Source organism: Eretmochelys imbricata, chromosome 3 (assembly GCF_965152235.1).
Source record: "Eretmochelys imbricata isolate rEreImb1 chromosome 3, rEreImb1.hap1, whole genome shotgun sequence".
Taxonomy (NCBI): domain Eukaryota; kingdom Metazoa; phylum Chordata; order Testudines; family Cheloniidae; genus Eretmochelys; species Eretmochelys imbricata.
The window spans coordinates 56362989-56376481 of record NC_135574.1 but is presented as its reverse complement, the minus strand read 5'-3'; the positions used below and the strand labels follow the sequence as shown (position 1 = coordinate 56376481).

Genomic DNA, 13493 nt, shown 5'->3' with positions numbered 1-13493 from the left:
TTTCTTTCTGCACCCAAAGGTGCAGTGTACTCCAGTTGGCCAGTTTAATCTTAAACCAACACGCATGTAAACAAAGCACTTGTGAGCACTTACAATAAATTTAAAGGCTTATTTAAGAAAGAGTGAAGATTTAATTAGGGGTGTAAGGTGGTGATGGAAACAACTGGTTACAACAAAAAACAAAATAAAACCTGGGTCTACACTTATCAATAGTTACCTTTCCTATATAATAAAACAGGCTTTCTTCACCAAGTTCACGCTGTTGCAGAGCTGACTGATTTCACAAGTACCAGGATCCAAATGTTTATCCAAGTCCTCCACTTCCTAAGGGGTCAAAGAATGGATAGAGTGCTTCTCCCTTCTGTTTTATACTGAAAACAGCCTTTTGTTTCTGTTCATAGATTGGGAAAACAGCAAAGAAAGTTTCTTTTTCAGCCCCACATGGTTTTGATTGTTTCCAGTTGTCTGTTTTCCATCAAGTCTTCGGAGGTAGAAAGGCTTGACAGTTGAGCCTTGCATCAACAGCTAAATGGGGTAGGGTGACAACTTTCCTTACCCAAATGGGCCATCACTGAGAAACATTATCTCATGGTGAGTAATTTCTACTCCAAGTCCATAAAGCATATTTTCCATAAAATTATATTCCTTAAATATTACCCATATATACATCTTGCAATTATTATAACTCTTGACAAGTTACAAGCTTTGTATAGCTATCTTACATGTTACTCTTTATGAATAAATATCCCATCAGATAAGTATTTGGCGTAGTGAGTTTGACAAGTCTGAGGTGAAAATTGTTTGCAAAGAACAAGGGACCCTTTGCCAAGGGATCTCGATCACAGAAGCCTATTCCAGAGCTTAGCTATCCTTAAGACTAGAAAGTTTTTTCCTAATATCTAACCTAAATCTCCACTGCTGAAGATTAAGCCCATTACTTTTTGTCCTACCTTCAGTGGACATTCAGAAAAACTGATCACAGTCCTCTTTATAAAAGCCCTTAACATATTTGAGGACTTACCAGGTTTTGCCTTAGTCTCCTTTACTCAAAACTAAAAAACTGGGCATGTTTTAAACTTTCTTGAAAAAGGTCAGATTTCCTAAACCTTTTACCATTTCTGTTGCTCTCCTTTGGTGTCTCTCCAATTTGTTCACATCTTTACTGAAGTGTGACACCCAGAATTGGACACAGTACTCCAACTGAGGCCTCACCAGAACCAAGTAGAGCAGGACAACTACATCCACATCTTTCACAGGACACTCCTATTAATACATCCCACAATATTAGCTTTTTTCACAACTGCATCACATTGACTCATACTCAATTTGTGACCCACTATAACCTGCCAATCCATTTCTACAATACTACCATCTAGCCAGTTATTCCTCATTTTGTAGATGAATGACGAGTTTAATAAATAATGAATACTAAATGAATACTTTAATAAATTTTCTCTGGTTGATTTCAGACCAATTCTCCAATTTGTCAAGGTCTTTTTGAATTTTCATCCTGTCCTCCATAGCGCCTGCAATCCTCCCAGTTTGGTGTCAATCCACAAATTTTATACGCATATTCTCCACTCCATTATCCAAGTCATTAATGAAGATACTGACTTCTACCAGACTCAGGACAGACTCTGTGGGACCCCACTAGATACATCCTTCCAGTTTGACAGCAAACCATTCATAACTACTCTTTGAGTATGGTCTCTCAACCAGTTGTGCACCCACCTTACTGTAATTTCATCTAAACAATATTATTTTCCTACTTTGTTATTAGAATGTCGTATGGGAATGTGAGAAAAGTCTTACGACAATCAAGATATACTGCTTCTCCCCATTCATTAAGTCAGTAACCCTCTCACAGAAAGAAATTACGTTGGTGTGGCATAATTTGTTTTATGCTGGCTATTTCTTATAACTCTAGTACCCTCGAGGAGCTTACAAACTGACTGTTTAATAATTTGTTTATCTTTCCAGGAATCTAAGTTAGGCTGACTGGTCTATAATTTCCCAGGTCGTCTTTGTTCTCTCTCTCTCTTTTTTTTTAAAAAGATAGGTACTACATTCACTCTTCTCCTGTCCTCTGAGATCTCACCAGTCCTCCATGAGCTCTCAAAGATAATTGCTAACAGTTCCAAGATTACCAAAGCTAGCTTTAGTATCCTAAAATGAATTTCTTCAGGCCCTTCTGACTTGAATACATCTAACTTACCTAAATATTCTTTAACATGTTTTCCCTATTTTGACTTGTGTTCTCTCCCCCTTGTTATTATTAATAGTATTGAGTATCTATCTGATCACCCTTCACTAAAAAAAGTTAAGTCTGATGAAAAATAGGCATTGTGCCCTTCAGCCTTCTGGGTGTCATCAGTTATTAGCTCTTCTTTGCTAAGTAGAAGACCCACACATTCCTTCACTTTTCTCTTGCTCCTATTGTATTTAAAGAACCTTTTCTAATGGCCTTTTATGTCCCTTAATAACTATGTAATTTTGTCCCTACATGCTTGTTCTATTCTTTTGCATGCCTTCTTACCAATTTGCCCATGTTTACACTTTTTGTATGATTCTTTTTTTGATTTTCAGGTCTTTAAAAAACTCGATAGAGCTATATTGTTCCCTTACTATTCTTCCTATTTTACCTTCCCATCAGGATAGTTGTAGTTGTGTCTTTAATCCTGCCTCCTTTAGAAACTGCCAGCTCCCTGCACTCCTTTTCATTTAGATTTTCTTCCCAGGGACCCTTACCTGCCAGTTCTCTGAGTTTGTCACTGGCTGCTTTTTTTTTTTTTTAAATTGTCCTTACTCATAGAACCATGAAATTTATCATTTTCTGATCACTTTCACTCAAATTGCCTTTCAGCCTTCAGATTCACAGCCATTTCCTCCGTTAGTCAGAATCAAGTCTAAAATGGCTGTCCCCCTAGTTACATCCTGCACTTACTGAAACAAAAAGTTGTCCCCAGCACATTCCAAGAACTTATTGGAAATCTATATTTTGCGGTATTACTTTTCCAACAGATGAAAGTTCAAATCTCCCACTACTACCAGGTTCTTGTGTTTTGGATATTTGTTTGGTCGGTCCGTCTGTCCCTCCCTCCCATCCCCCCAAAATGCCACATCCACCTCCTCTTCCTAATTTGGTGTCCTATAGTGAACCACTACCATGATGTTATCTCTATTTTCCCCCCTTTTAAGCTTTACCCAGAGTATTCTTTGTTTAAAAAAATGGGGGGGAGGGGGGCAGAGAAAGTAATGTGCCTCACTTTTTCTCTAGGGAATGACAACTGATGTTGATGTTTTTAGAGATTTCTTGCCATGCATTAAAATTTGATCACAGGAAAAAAAATCCATGCTTGAACTATGTAAATATTAAAGCAAAATTTACCTGGCAGAAAAATACAATAAAATTCAGACAATGAAGAGAAGAAAAAAAGATTAGTGTTAAATATAAGGCAATTAAAAAAAAACTTTGAAAAAGAGAAAGAAGTTTACATACTGAACTGGAAATCCTAAAATACCACACCAGCAAGAAATAAACAAAATTGGTTCTACAATACTTTAAAGTTACAATTTTACAATTTGGCAACATGGTTACTGTTTATTCACTATTAAGTACAGTTCTATTCTGAAAAGGGACACTGTAAAATGGCAATGTGGGGTTCCATATTCACTGTGTCTTATTGACTTCCATATCAATTTTGTTCAGTTAGAGAAAAATCCTTTTATTTACAAACTTCTAGCGCTGAAAACTCAGCCTGGGATCTGAGAATCAAGCTTGTTTCTTTCCATGTCATTATAAATCAGGTCATCAGCTACACAGCAATATGAGATTATACATTAAACGAGTTTATGCAGGTGTCACTGAAGGCATAAACTGAAGATAATGGATTTGTGTGCTTGTGCGCTGCACACTTACTTTTTTACCTAAACCACAAAACTCATCTTGCTACCAGAAATGAATTGCAAGTGTTGGCTGCCAGATGGAATAAATCTTAATGACTTTGTTCATGATGTAACTGACAGCAAAACCTAAATTTTCCTTTTTGGGAGAGTAGGGGAAAAGAAAAAAAAAATCCTGCTAGATCCTCAAACCAAGATGAAACAGATACATAAGGACAGAGAACTCAGTGGCACTTAAGGCAAGAATCTTTCTATCAAAAGGATGGTTTAGGGACACACGAATTCATGGGTGAAGCCGTTTTCTTTAAACTGGACATAACAGAATCCAATTTGGGACATATAAAGAAGTGTTATCAGTAATTGCTGTTCAGGAGTCTCCTCTGCATTCATGCTTGGGCGATTCACAATGCTCTGGCATCAAGATGCAGATTGCTCAAGAAGTTGGGTCAGTTGGCAGGTACTTCAAAGATCTTGATAAGAGTGAAGTCACTGCCCTCTTTTATATAAAGAGTACACCCCCGAGCTCACTAAACATCTCATGCCTTTTCTCCATCCAGAGTCCTGATGTTATTTGAAACAGAGGTAGTGAGGAAGGTGGGCAAGTAGTGTGAATACACAGAGGAGATTCTCAAAGAACAGTTACTGGCAAGTAACCTCTTTTCCTGTTTCAGGGCCTCCTTTGTGAGAGGGTAGCAAGCAGTGCTCCACCAAGAAGATGGTGAGCAAGGAGTTCTTAGCTATATGGATAGTTTGTACTCCCAAAAAGGTTATTAGAGAGCAATGCTAAATACAGTGTCTGCTGGAAGTGCACACTAAACTCCTAAACAGGTGACTACTTTTCATATCTCCGTGAGGCAACCTGCCTAGACACACCACTGACGCTGCAGTGCCTTTCAGTGTCTTTAAACCAAGGGGTACTGACCCCCTAGCTAAAATGTCCTATACACCACCTTAACCAGTCAGAAAGCCAATGACTCCAGTATCTCCCCCTATATGCTGCACATAGCTACTGGATTTTTTTTTAAAGGGTTTGGTCTTTTTCAGATAAAGGCAGAGCACCCTCTTCACATCTAGTGTATGGAAATAAAATTTCCCTTTGGTGGGAAGTCAGGGGAATAACTCTGGGAGGGAAATATATTGAGACAGGTGGAAATAAGGCCACATTTGGCATAAAGCTGGAATGTGGCCTTATTATTACTTTGTCCATGTGGATTACCATAATGGAGGGAAGGTGGCGGGCAGACAACACAAAGAATTAAACTCATTTACCCTCCTAACAGATGTAATTGCTATCAAGAAGATAGATGCTTGAGAGACTTATGCAATACAGTTATAAGGAGACCACATCCACTTGGTTAAGACAAGATTTTAAGTCCCATGAAGACAGAGACTCCTTAAGGGGGCTATCTTTCTCATGCCACTGAGGAAGCTGAAGACTGTAGAGCAGTGGTTCTCAAACTTATTTGATTTTTCTTCTTTGTGCCTATAGTAGTTTACACCCCTCCCCCCTGCCACACAAGTACATATATTGATATATGCAGGAGTGGCACTTCACTTGAATCAGTTTTGCCTTTTGTTTTTCACTTGAGGTTTTTGGGTTTGGGTTTTTTTCTGTTGCACGAATGAGCCCACAATCCACTGTAATAAGAGCAAAAGCAAAACTGTGCACACCACGTTGTAGCATATTGTAGCAAAAGGATTAATGTACAGATGTCAACAACTTTGTATAATGCTATGCAAGCTTAACAGAAATTCATCAAAATGCACAGCTCCATCTGAGAACCTGATATGTCTGGAGGAATCAGCTTTGTTAGTTATTCACTGCTGTGGGTAAAGCTTTCCCCCGCTCCCACTTTCCACACCCACTAGGGGGTCCCACCCCCTGTTTGAGAACCTCTGCTCTATGTTATGAATCGGGCCCTACCAAATTCACAGCCTTGAAAAACATTATGGACTGTGAAATCTGATCTCCCCTATGAAATCTACAGGGTAAAAGTATACAAAAGTACACAGCATTTCTTTAAACTGGGGGTCCTGACCCCCGAGGAACTGCAAGTAAGGGTGGCATGGTATGGTGTATTGCCACCCTTACTTCTGCACTGCTGCTGTGTCTCGGTAGAGACCTTTGGTGAATTATTATGCATACATCCAAACCAGGGGATCCCTGTAAAACCTTATGCACTCTGCCTACTGGCATCAACAGGTCCCTGGGTCACAGCACTATTCAGGGACAGCTGAAAGGCCTTGAGAGCCAACCAAACTACCCTGTGCTCCAGTAAGTTAATAAATCTGTTCTCCAAGCCTTTATGGGACTGACCTGACTTGGTCTTGGTAAAGGGTCGAAGACTTCCGGAACAAGGAAAGGATGCTTATGTTTAACTATGACCTATATCTCTACACGCTCTATTACAAAATAAGCTAGACTGAGGGAAGATCTAGTCTGAGATCCTAAAGACAGGCTCTGTTTGCTCTCTGTAACAGCAGCAAATGAACTAAGGTAGTTTGGGTTGCACGCCCTTACACAGAGAAAAGCAATGTAATCAAGTGCTTCCCAATGAATATGGGTTTTCAAGGAAGCTCTGCAGCTCAATGCCAACGGCACCATTTCCCACAAGTGGGAATACACAGAGGCCCTGAAAGAACCACTATTTTTCTGTGAATTCCTGAGGGAGTTTATGCAGCTTCTGATATGTATTGGCAAAGGGAAGAATACTCAAGTCTTGACCATCAGCAGATGTAGCCAGTATGGTATTAGGAATGTTCTTCCAAATTCAGAATCTAAAGGCAGAGGTGGATGAATGTGTCAGGAGAGGACAGATATCTTAGCCGTCCAAATTCATGAGGTTGATACATTGCAAGGAGAGTGACATTAGACAAACTCTATATACAGTTTGTGGACATCTTCATAAGGTGACAGGAAGATATCCTTTATTCAGAAGACCAAAGGAGGTCTAGCATTCTACCTAATCCATGACAGCCTTCAAAATGAACAAACCAGTATTTAGGTTTTCTGATTGGTTGTGCATTACAGAGATAAAATGTAGACATTTACATTACATCTGGAACAAGCAGCTCTGTCCTATGTCAGCACATCAGGTCAATAAAACAATGTGGCTAAAATGGGTAACATGATTTACAGTATGCAAAAACTGTTGTGAAGCAGTTAAGGTTGCTACTACAGATCTGACACTCACAAAAGCAAAGAAATGTTAAACCACTCAACAGTGCATACCCCGTTCATCACCTACAGGAATTGCTGGGTGAAGTTATGATCTGTGCTATGCAGAAAATATGTCTAGATGATCATAATGTTCCTCTTTCTAGCCTTAAAAATCTATGAATTATGGAAGTCCAGGTGCAGATCCTCCAGCTGAAAAAAAACAGAGTTGCTCTACCAGAAGCACTTCATGACTATAACTCTCTTCCCTTCTCTTCCACATCAATCTGGAGTGGCCTGAGGACAAGACAGAGATTCTGCTTCCACAAAAGGGGTGAGGATGGCACTGTTAAAAGAGCAAACTGACTAGAGAACCCAGGAATTGATCTCAGTTTCCAGCATGCAGAAACTAAGGGAAAAGGGCCAGAGTAGGGCTTACATACTGTAGTTAATTGACAGATATTACCCTCCTAACTGGTGAAGCCATATTACTGCTAGTTAAGGCTGTTGCTGGGTAGGCTGAGTGAAGAAGAGCATGCAATAAGAACATGTATGGCATCTAGGGAGGTACACGCTGTTGCCATAATCTTTTGGGCAGAGATACAGATATTTAGTTTTTTCTTGCTTATACTCCTACAAAAATGAAGCAGAATAATTTCTGCTTGGGCCCTTCAAATCACATGGCTGCAATGACATTCTTAAAACATATTTCAAGTCCTACTTTGAGACTCGCCTAGCTGAGTCCACAGCCTACACTTTGTAGTGAGTCTGACACATCTCCGTCCCTGCCCCGCTCCCCCTCACCACGGGACGGAAGGCAACTTCAGAAAAGATGTCCAAAAGAGAAGAGTCAAGGAGACTTAGGGATACCAAAGCTTTGCAGCTTTATTTCTTCAGCTCAGCCCTAGGTGCAGATGCAATAAATATCTAGAAACTGGAGGAAGCTCCCACTGAAAATAAAAGTTCTCACACAGTTTTACCGAAGGTGTGTACACACACACGAGACGAGACATTCCTGATGATCTTGAACCCCTTTTCCCTCTTTTTCAGAGTCCACCTCATGTTCTCAGGACTCCATTCCTTCAGCAAGGATATTTGCTCCTATGAGTAAACTCCTCTCAACCTTTTACAGCATAATTTGCCCTCTGCAAAGCCAGAGTCTTGTGCAACAGTAGAACCTACCACCACTCCACCTTGCTGTGTGAGCAGGACCTGCTCACAATGAGTGTAGAATATATGACAGCAACTGCAGTAAATATGAAGCTGGCTTCATCTCCAGTAACAGCTTCTTCAAAACTCCTCTGTGACTCCCAGCTGTCACCACACCAGAAACTGTTTCAAAATAGTAATTAAAATCATCTATGGAGGTCCCTTCATGCTGAGGGTGAAGAATAAAACTGGAGAAGTGGGATTTATAAGGAGATCTAACAGATCTAATTTGCATTGTGCCACCTGCAACAGCTAATAAGGAAAAATTACTCATGGTCTGCTGCTGCTGCTAACCACATCACAGAAAAAAGGTTATTTACATGACAGTAACTGATGCTCTTTGAGTGATTATCTATTATACTCCCCTCTAGCAGTGTGTATTTCCTCAGGGCCAGAAGTTGAAATGTTTTGATCAGTACCACCTGTTGGTCCATGCCTGAATCCTAGCTGCCTTCGTGCCCCTCTCCTAAAGATATAAAAAAGCAGGCCCAGCCTCACCATCTCTGTTTCACAAACAGAAACCCAAAGAATACAGATTAGGATATAGTGGAGAAGGAGGACATGTAATGGAATACATATAGACAACACCTCTTAAAGAACATCAGTTAATGCAAGGTAAGTAACCTGCCTCTCTTTTTCAAGTCATTGTCCGTATGTATTCCATTCCTGGTGACTCATAAGCAATGGTTCTTAAAACAGATAATTAGGATATCATAGTCTCAAGCATCCACTCTAGCAGCATCACCTATACCACAGATGCTTCAAAGAAGTATGGACTGGAGCTCCAGGCGGTCATGAGACATATTTTAGGAATGGAAACATTTTTACAAGAAACCACCAAAGCAAAGGAGCTGTGGTAAAGCAAGCCTTAATCAGAACACACAGATAACTAAAGTATTCTGTATCTGAGAGATGCAGTCATAGAACCATTTAGATATTCTGTCTTTAACAGCCTTCCGTTTTACACTCAGCATAGGCTATCAGCAGTTTAGATGAAATTCTAAATGGTGTATAAATAAAAGGTAACTCATGCTACTTCTAGTGTGAGATTTCTTTTTCAAATTACTAGCATGAAGTTTTAGGAAAAAAGGAGGTAAATAGTTTGATTACTAGAAAATTGATTCAATTTTTGAAATTGGACTCTGAATTGATGACCTTAATAGGTCTGGGAACCAAAGTTCCTAACATTATTACAGAGTTCTGTTTGATCTTTCTTAAGAGTTTGTGGAATTCACAGAACTGATAAGTATGCAGATATCAGCCCCCTGGATCAAAATATATGAAGAGCATCCGAGAGAGACCCCAGACTCAACCTATCTTGAACAAAACTCTGTATTTTTTGTTCCTCTCAGAGTCAAATAGGTCTATGGCTGGATAACCTCATGCCCAGAAAAATCAGAACAACAACTGAATTCCTTAGAGATAGTGTGTGATCAGATGAGAAGTGTCTGCTGAAGTTATCAATCCTGGTAGACAAACCGTAGTGATAGCTCTTTTATATTCGAGGTATCACTCCCACAGCTGGATTACTTCATCACACAGGGAAGACTATCTGGATCCCCCCTGCTTGTTTGCATAAAACTATATAGGTGATGGCAAACAAAACTACTGCAATAACTTTCCTTGGATTAGAGCTAAAAAAGGTATGCATGCCAAGTGGATCACATTGAGTGCCAAGATATTTATGTACAAAAAAATCTGTTTTGTCCACAGACCTGGAGTCTGATTATGTGTGTGTGTGCATCCCATCCTTGAGTGAACGTACTCGTCACCAGAGTTAACGTGAGAAGACAAAATGGTAGACCTTTGCAAAGATTCACTGGAGAGAGGAAAGGACATGTAAAAATCTTCACTGGCATATGTATATGATGTTTTATCACACTGTAAATTGGCTTCAGCCAGCCCTGTAGATCATGATGGTGATGTCTGACCTGAGAAGTGATAAAAGTGCACAAAACCATGTGACCCAGAATTCTTAAGGCATGATCTCACTTTTGTGAAAGGCTTGATCTGCATTTGTGCTATCATCTGTCACTGTGTTGACTCTAGAATGAGGAGGAAAGCTCATGCTATGTATACAATCTAGAAGAGTACCAATAAATTCCATTTTCCACCACAGTGTTTAAGTGCATACAAAGAAAAAAATCTCAGATGTAGATTGGCAGAGAGCCAGAGAACATAATGAATGTTAGTTAAAACTTGTTGAGGAGAGGAACCTTATATCAACCAATCCAAGTTAAGGAAATACTTGAACGTTTTGCTGTCTAAGGAACACTGCAACAATCATTAGGCATTTGTTAAGGACTCTTGGAGCTGCTGACAGACCAACCGGAAGAACTCTATTGGAATTCTTGATTTCCTAGGTCAAAAATGCAGATATTTCCTATGTGAGGTGAACTGCAATATGGAAATGTGTTTTCTGGAGATTGAGGGCTGCAAACCAATCTTGTGGATCTAGAGAGAATAACTGAGGCTAGAATCACCATTCTGAATTTGTTTTATGAACAATTGTGTTGATTTCTTAGATACGAAATAGCCCTCCAACCTCCCGTCTTTCTGGATTTAGAAAGAAATGAGAATAACCCTTTCACCTGAATTGTGAAGAAACCTCTTTATGCCTCAGAGACAAGAGGGACAGGACTTCTTGCTGTAACATCCCCTTATGAGGGGACTCTGTGGAAAGGGATGAGGAAGGTAGTGGGAGTAGAAATAGTCTTGAACTGCATACTATACCCACTTCAGATAGCCTTGAGAACTTCATGGTCTATTCAAATTTTGTTCCAGGCTTCCCCAAAATGAACTACTATTCAGTTTCCAAAAAGGAAGAGGTGAAGGGAAATACCGACAATAATTGGTTCAGAACAGGTCTCGAGAGGACCATCAAACCTGTTTATTGGTACACAACCATCAAAGAGATGGAAGCAGAAAAGGCAGATGAAAGTCTCTTATTTAAACACTGTTCCTTTCTTGAATCATCTGTAGGTCTTTGGTATGGGTAAAAAAAGACAGAGGGTTGTTTTGCTTCAGCTTGTCAGTACTGTTTTCTTTTTGTTTGCATGAGACAGATACTCAGCAATCTTAAAGTTTAAGAAGGGAAGTGTGTATGGTGTCTTCTGATTTTGAGCTAAAAAGCTCCATTCTTTCAAATGGCAAGTTCTCTAATATTCTATATTTCATGAATGGTTTTCCAGATGGTCAAAGCCAAGGTGAAGGTCTTATCATTACAGTAGTCACCATCAAAGATGCTGCAGGATCAGATACATCTATAGGTGACTTAAAGGGGTGTCCTTGAGATTAATTGTCCCTCATTAAGACTGCAGCTCATCTCAACTCTGAATTTCTTGATAAAGTGCCATAAGAGCTCCCTATGCCAGCAGAGGAGTCCTATTTTGAAAAGGACTTGATAATTTGAGACTTATTTGTAAGCTGGCTGAATAACTGTCTGCCTACAAAGTGAAATAATTGTGGCTCCTTTGTTTTATAGGGGTAGATTTATAACTTTGTTGCTTAGTTCCCTCTTGGGCCACTGCAACAAAGAATCCAGCTCCATTTAAAAATATTCAAAGCCCTAGGCGATTACCTAGTATCTCATCTTTTCGGATGTTGCATGAATGATGGCAGGGGCATGCTATAACAGCTGAGCAGGCTCTAGGAAGCTCTCATTAACTGTCACTGCCTGTTTGTCAGGTAATGAGGTGCATAATATGTCCAATAAATGGCGAGATTTCTCACTTGCAACTTCTAGTGGATTTCTAGTGTTTCAGCTGGTGTTCTTAGAAGCTCCTGAAGGTTTATAATCACCAGGGGGTGTTGATGGAGCTACAGCTTCATAAGGTGAAGATGACCGTGATGAAGTAGGAAATACAAATTAATCACACAAATACTCCTCAGATAAATGGAGCTGCTGCTGTAACAAAATAGGTATAAAGCTGATCTTCTTCCTGTGCCCTAGCAAAGTGGTTCTCAACCAGGATTCCCGGGCCCCTCAGGGGGGCCGTGAGCAGGTTTCAGGGGGTCCGCCAAGCAGGGCCAGTGTTAGACTTGCTGAGGCCCAGGGCAGAAAAAGAAGTCCCACTGCATGGGAGTGAAGCGTGGGGCCCTGAGCCCTGTCACCTGGGGCTGAAGCAGAAGCCTGAGAAACTTAGCTTCATGGTGCCCAGGGCAATGGCTCTGCTTGCTACCCCTTAACGCCGGCCATGGCTTTTAGATGCAGAAAACCAGTTATTGTGGCGCAGGTGGGCCATGTAGTTTTTATAGCATGTTTGGGGGGCCTCAAAGAAAAAGGTTGAGAACCCCTGCTCTAGCAAACTTTAGTGCAGAAGGGGACCCTGGCCTAAACTGTGTAGATAGAATCCCAAAAGAGTGGTGTTAAGGACCCTAATAAGTTCAACATGGCCATAAGTGTGGCCTCTAAACAGGATGTTTTCCTAAACTGAAGAAGTTTTCAGAGAGGAACCAGTATGCTTTTATAGATTTATTAAAAGAATAAGCAAATAAATATGAAGTTAAGCAAATATCACTAAATTTACTTCTAATTTCCCTAAACTAATAAAAAACATAATACATGATGAAATTAAAGTTACAACTGAAATTCGACCAATGGTTAATTTCTCTGGCTCATCAATTACTACAGTGAGCAATTATATCAATTTATAAGGTTAACACAAGAATTATTTCAATACTTCACAGGAAAGTTAAGGAAGAATGCCTTTCTTTTAATCTAATCAATTGAGCTAAGAGTCTAGTCTACTAAAAGCAGCAGCTGAAACTCTTGCCTTTGCTTTAAAGAAGTATAACAGAATTATTTCTTCATACCTTCCCATTTTGAAGTTCCATCTTAAGTTTGTCTGAACATACAACCTATGACAGACCCTATTTACTTAGCTTATTCCCCCTACCACAATACTGCAGTGTCTGCATCTCTCTGATCATTTGTGTGTCTGTGAGAAAGTATCCTAAAATCAGGCACTTGGCAGCTTTGGAATAGTATGCTTTTAAAGAAAAATAGCTTCTCACTAATTAGGTAACTGACCTGGGAGTGGAACCTTGGAGAATTCAGTAGCCTTCTTCTCTAACTCATGTGATAGATCTCAGTTGAGACCTACTGTAGTTCTGATGTTGCAAATAACTTGAACTCACTTTGCATGCAGTGAGGCGATTAGTCTCTTTTCTTTTAGCTGTACATAGACTCCAGGCATGGCTAAGCTGATGGCTAGAGTCTCTC

General features: G+C 39.9%; 1 protein-coding gene across 3 annotated transcripts in view; it reads right to left on the bottom strand.

The window, feature by feature from the left end:
* Window positions 1-13493, bottom strand: part of SMAP1 (small ArfGAP 1) — a 241089-nt gene that overhangs the window by 181184 nt on the left and 46412 nt on the right. The gene's annotated exons all lie outside the window — the stretch shown is intronic.